This window comes from Schistocerca nitens, chromosome 3 (genome assembly GCF_023898315.1).
Source record: "Schistocerca nitens isolate TAMUIC-IGC-003100 chromosome 3, iqSchNite1.1, whole genome shotgun sequence".
NCBI classification, from domain to species: domain Eukaryota; kingdom Metazoa; phylum Arthropoda; class Insecta; order Orthoptera; family Acrididae; genus Schistocerca; species Schistocerca nitens.
Genome location: NC_064616.1, coordinates 265,909,840 through 265,916,187, shown reverse-complemented (window position 1 = coordinate 265,916,187; position 6,348 = coordinate 265,909,840). Strand labels below are relative to the sequence as shown.

The 6,348-nt window shown below is 44.8% G+C and overlaps 1 non-coding gene across 1 annotated transcript; it reads right to left on the bottom strand.

The window, feature by feature from the left end:
* Nucleotides 1-656: 656 nt before the first annotated feature.
* On the bottom strand, nt 657-760 carry LOC126250482 (U6 spliceosomal RNA). The gene has a single exon (XR_007545708.1). It is a non-coding gene; the product is annotated as a U6 spliceosomal RNA (small nuclear RNA).
* Nucleotides 761-6,348: the final 5,588 nt, after the last annotated feature.

The following is a 6,348-nucleotide window of genomic DNA, read 5'->3' as shown; positions in this document are numbered from 1 at the left end:
TACGAATTGATTGAGGAACACTTGTTGACCTCGAGGTCACCTGACCAAAATACTATTGAGCACCCCTGGTGAACCATCGAGCGTCATTTGCATGCCTTGAACCCAGTTGGAGTTATCTCCGTGAGATAAATGAGTTCAGTAAAGGAGTTCTGGGTCAAGATGACTCTTCAGCTCCAGTAATGTCTCTCTGAATCCATGGAAAAACGCATCGCTGAATTCATCAGAGCGAAATATTTGCTGTGATGTCTGAAACATGCCATAATGAATATGTCTATAGTGTTTGCTTACCTAATGTTTTTCAGAGGTCTGTTAATTGAGGTACGTATGAATGTACAGATAATCTGAGTAATGCAATTGATCTACAGTTTTAAGATTGTCTACAATTGCCGTACAAGACCTTGCACATGAGCCAGTTATATGCCACCATTTTCAAAGAAACCATCATTGCTCCAAGCGGTTATTAGGGTCAAGAAATCTTAGGCAGCACCAGAACACTTACACCGATCTATCACACACCGAAGAAGGCATCAGACTCATTTTACAGAGCAACATTCGCCTGAAACCTCCTGGCGAATTAAAACTGTGTGCCACACGCGAACTGGATCACGGTAACCTTCCCTGTCGCGGGCAAGTGGTCTGCCGACTGGACTATTTTTGAATTCTCTGTAATTTTTACTTTTCATTTTATCTTTGCATAAAAGCAATGCTAAAATTCTCTGTATAGTTTCAGTATTAGTATATGTACTGCCGAAGCAAGTACTTGCATCGAGGCACGAATCGCAATCAGCTCTCACAGCTTTACTTCCATCAGTACTTCTCTCCGACTTGACTGGACTCAGTCAGTAGACCATCTGCCCACGAAACGCAAAGGTTCCGCGTTTTAGTTTCGAACCGGCGACCATTTCAAACAGCCATGAATGCTGAAATAGAACACTCCGCTGCAGGGCAAAAAATATCTCTCATCACTTTCATTCCCCTGTTCTCCATGACACAGAATAAGATACAATTGCCGGCCGCGGTGGTCTAGCGGTTCTGGCGCTGCAGTCCGGAACCGCGGGACTGCTACGGTCGCAGGTTCGAATCCTGCCTCGGGCATGGGTGTGTGTGATGTCCTTAGGTTAGTTAGGTTTAAGTAGTTCTAAGTTCTAGGGGACTTATGACCTAAGATGTTGAGTCCCATAGTGCTCAGAGCCATTTGAACCAAGATACAATTATCAACAGTAAAGAAGGATCCCAATATATGTTATGGGAATAATACTTTGAAAGAAGGTAAGACAACAAAGAAAGGACCAAGTATGTCTGTTTTCAAAATAACAAGGCCACTGAAGCAAAAGTAAAACAGATCTGGACCGCATCTCGTGGTCGTGCGGTAGCGTTCTCGCTTCCCACGCCCGGGTTCCCGGGTTCGATTCCCGGCGGGGTCAGGGATTTTCTCTGCCTCGTAATGGCTGGGTGTTGTGTGATGTCCTTAGGTTAGTTAGGTTTAAGTAGTTCTAAGTTCTAGAAGACTGATGACCATAGATGTTAAGTCCCATAGTGCTCAGAGCCAAAACAGAACTGGAGTGCCTATCTCCCGATTATCTTGCAGACCGAAACCTGAAAGTCAACCAACAACGCGCTACGTTTGGTTCACCTATGGCATATCGCTTTTGTTACGAGAAAAAGAAAATAGTTTGATTCACAATTTCTATAATTCTAGATCAAATAAAGCTCACAGATATAATGTGATACATATGTTACGACAGTTAAAACTGTGAAGCTGATTTCAGTTACAGGTGAAAGAATAAAAGAAAGTATTACATTTTAAAACTGAGCCGGTCGGGGAGTGGCCGAGCGGTTCTAGGTGCTACGGTCTGGAACTGCGCGACCGCTACGGTCGCAGGTTCGAATCCGGCCTCGGGCATGGATGTGGGTGATGTCCTTAGGTTAGTTAGGTTTAAGTAGTTCAAAGTCCTAGGGGACTGATGACCTCAGAAATTAAGTCCAATAGTGCTCAGAGCCATCTGAACCATTTTTTTAAACTGCTTTTGCTGTGACTATCTAGTGCTCTCATAATGCATAAATTAAAACTAATTTCACACAGATGAAATAACAGCTAACTTCATTTTCCCCCCTTGCGTTTTGCTATCAGTTTATGTTACCTTCTGCAATGACACTTACAGCTTATCGTTTTATTACTCAACGTCACTTAAATTGTCACGTTATTTTCTAATGGCTGTTTTATATGATTTCATACTTTGATTACACTTCGGAAGACACAATATTCAAGCTAGAATATCAGACAAAAGTCTCTAATTTATTTCTGCTACTGTTAAATAACTAGGCTAAGTGTAGAAGTATTTAATCAGATAAAAATGTTTTGTGTTTATGCGCAAGAGCTTTTCTTTGAATCATCCTTACAGTTTATTTCTGGAATCTGCTCTGCTACCTGCCTCTTCCATATAAATTGCACGACAGAAGTGGAAGCAGCAACAACTTTAGCGTCTCCTGTTACCGGTATTCCGGAACTCAATACATAGGAGATGCAAAGATGATGCACGTAGGCAGGGGAGACAAAAGAGTAATTGGCTGGTAGTAACAGGCGGCGCTCCAAAAGCCGATGAGCGCGTCGGAAGCCGCCCCCCCCCCCCCCCCCCCCCCAAGGTTAGCGACTCTCTCTGAAAGTTTTGAGAAGCGCTCAGGGCCCGCTCCGAATATCGATTCGGCGCTCACCGAGCTACCAACAGCTCACCTCGCAACAGTGGCTGCCACCTTAATACTAATGAGCTATGGGAAACTCTCGCTGCGCAACTTGGCGTCCCCAGTCGCGAAACTAAATGGGTAGCATCGCGCGATTTGTTACGTGAAGCCGCTTTCATATCATAATCCACTTTCCCTCATTTTACACCAAGACAAACGTTCCCATATCGAGACACATATTGGCAGCATTGATGGTATACGATAACTGAATTCATAATTAATTGACTATATTAAACTGTGCAGGTAACAGCAGATAGAGGAGATAGAGGAAGAACTGAGGTCGCCGGCTTAAATGTAAACTGTGTGTTTCTAACACCTTCCAACTGTATGTTTTATGAACGCTGCACAAGTTACCATAAAACTTTATTGCAGTCAAAATACGATTCCTAACATCCAAAACGTCATTCATTTATTATACTAGATCTGTATTTACTCACTTCTCTGGCTACGTGTTTAACGTCAGACCAATAAATAAATATATAAATAAAAAATTTCTTGCTGTAGATAAGCCTATTTCGTAAGTCAATGTACAAGACGAGGCGGCCGAGGGAAAATTTTATGTCTTTTCGTACTCTAGGCAACTGGTGCCGTTGGAATCCAGCATCCCCTAAAAATTTTAGCGAACCAACATTTGAAACTGACTGCAGAATGATTCTACAGCCGCCATCATGCATTTCACGTAATAACGACGGAGATACGACATGAGAAAAATGGTTCAAATGGCTCTGAGCACTATGCGACTTAACTTCTCAGGTCATCAGTCGCCTAGAACTTAGAACTAATTAAACCTAACTAACCTAAGGACATCACACAAATCCTTACCTGAAGCAGGATTCGAACCTGCGACCGTAGCGGTCGCTCGGCTCCAGACTGTAGTGCCTAAAACCGCACGGCCACTCCGGCCGACAGGACATGAGAAAGCGGGGCTCATAAAAAGGCATATAGACAATATTTTTTCCCTCGTTCTATTCACGTGTGGAACAGGAAAGGAAATCACTAGTAGTGGTGCAGAGTCCTCTACCCATGCACCGTACGATAGCCTCTGGAATATGTATGTAGATGTCAATGTGAATGTTCAGTAACATAGAATCATGCACTTTACAAAACAAAAAAACCTGGCATCCTATAACTACAGTAGATCTATCAACGAGTCACATCTGGAATCGATCAACTCATACAAACAGCTCGTAGTAACAACTTGTACGACTAAGAAATGGAACGATTACATAGTAGCTAAAGCAGGTAGAAGACGGTGGTTCGTTGGTAGACTACTAGGCAAATGCTACCAGTCTAGGAAGGAGATAGCATATAAAATACTCTTTCGACCCATCCAAAAATATTAATCAAATGCCGGCCGGAGTGGCCGAGCGGTTCTAGGCGCTACAGTCTGGAATCGCTTGACCGCTACGGTCGCAGGTTCGAATCCTGCCTCGGGCATGGATGTGTGTGATGTCCTTAGGTTAGTTAGGTTTAAGTAGTTCTAAGTTCTAGGGGACTAATGACCTCAGACGTTAAGTCCCATAGTGCTCAGAGCCATTAATCAAATGTGTGGGATCCTTACCAGATAGGACTAAATGGGGACACTGAACGCCTACAAAGAACGTCTGCACTAATGGTCACAGGTTTTTTCGACTCCGTAAACATCACTCCCATAGGGATCGCGACGACACGACCACACTAATTACAACGCCCACACAAGGGTTTAAGCAGTCATTCGTCCGACGTTACATGCGTGATGGAACACGGGAAAGCCCTATTAACTAGTACAATGGAATGTAACCTCTGCCATGCGCTTCAAAGTAATTTGCGAAGTATAGATTTGGATGTCGATGTAGACATGGAGCCGTTAGGATCCTGCACGGCTGGACGGCGTATAATTAATAATAACAAAATTATAACAGTCTTGGTGTCTTCCAATCCTTTCGCCCTGGCCGCGTAAGAGATGTGGGCCCACGTGCCGTACCGGCAGGGTGAAAGTGCGGTGTCATCGTGATGGTGTGGCGCTACTTATGCGACCACTCACCTCCCCTTAATCAAATCACGTGAAGATTACCTATAGCGGGCCTGGCAGGCTGCTCGCTTTCTCCAATTCACTTTCCCCAATGAATGTCTTATTCAGTATTTCCAGGTTCAGGGCCATTCTGACGCATCAATATTTCTTTAAAAAGTATGCCGATGGTAAAAGTTTACATCAAGGAGTGATACCTGCACTTTTTAAATGCGTACCAGCACGTTTACGACTTTGATAAAGGTCGGATTGTAGCCTATCGCGATTGCGGTTCATCGTATCGCGACATTGCTGCTCGCGTTGGTCGAGATTCAATGACTGTTAGCAGAATATGGAATCGATGGGTTCAGGAGGGTTATACTGAACGCCATGCTGGATCCCAACGGCCTCGTATCACTACCAGTCGAGATGACAGGCATCTTATCCGCATGGCTGTAACGGATCGTGCAGCCACGTCTCGATCCCTGACTCAGCAGATGGGGACGTTTGTAAGACAACAACCATCTGCACGAACAATTCGAGGACGTTTTCAGCAGCATGGACTATCAGCTCGGAGACCATTGCTGCGGTTATCCTTGACGCTGCATCACAGACAAGAGCGCCTGTGATGGTGTACTCAACGACGAACATGGGTGCACGAATGGCAAAACGTCATTTTTTCGGATAAATCCGGGTTCTGTTTACAGTGTCATGACGGTCGCATCCGTGTTTGGCGACATCGCGGTGAACGCACATTGGAAGTGTGTATTCGTCGTCGCCATACTGGCGTAGCACCCGACGTGATGGTATGGGTTGCCATTGGTTACACGTCTCGGTCACCTCTTGTTCGCACTGACGAAACGTTGAACAGTTGACGTTAAATTTCAGATGTGTTACGACCCGTGGCTTTACCATTCATTTGATTCCTGTGAAACCCTACATTTCAGCAGGATAATGCACGACCGCATGTTGCAGGTCCTGTACGGGCCTTTCTGGATACAGAAAATGTTCGACTGCTGCCCTGGCCAGCACATTCTCCAGATCTCTCACCAACTGAAAACGTCTGGTCAATGGCGGCCGAGCAACTCGCTCGTCACAATACGCCAGTCACTACTCTTCATGAACTGTGGTATCGTGTTGAAGCTGCATGAGCAGCTGTACCTGTAAACGACATCCTAGCTCTGCTTGACTCAATGCCCAGGCGTATCACGGCCGTTATTACAGCCAGAAGTTGTTGTGCTGGGAACTGATTTGTCAGGATCTATGCACACAAACTGCGTGAAAATGTAATCACATGTCAGTTCTAGTGTAATATATTTGTCCAATTAATACCCGTTTATCATCTGCATTTCTTTTTGGTGTAGCAATTTTATGGCCAGTAGTGTAACTCAACAACACTTAGCAAATTTTGTTGTTTTTTTAGGATGGGCTTGTAGTGCCTCACCTCCCCCCCCCCTCCCCCCTCCCCACCCTCATCCCAACGCCGTTGGTAATGCCCGGTATGAAGAATGGATTGGTATTGCCAGGGTTAATGATTACCAAAGGGCTTGCAGAACAGCGGAATACGCTGTTATATTGCTTCGCAGGAAATCTCTGTGCATCATCTGCGAGTTATGCTTTCA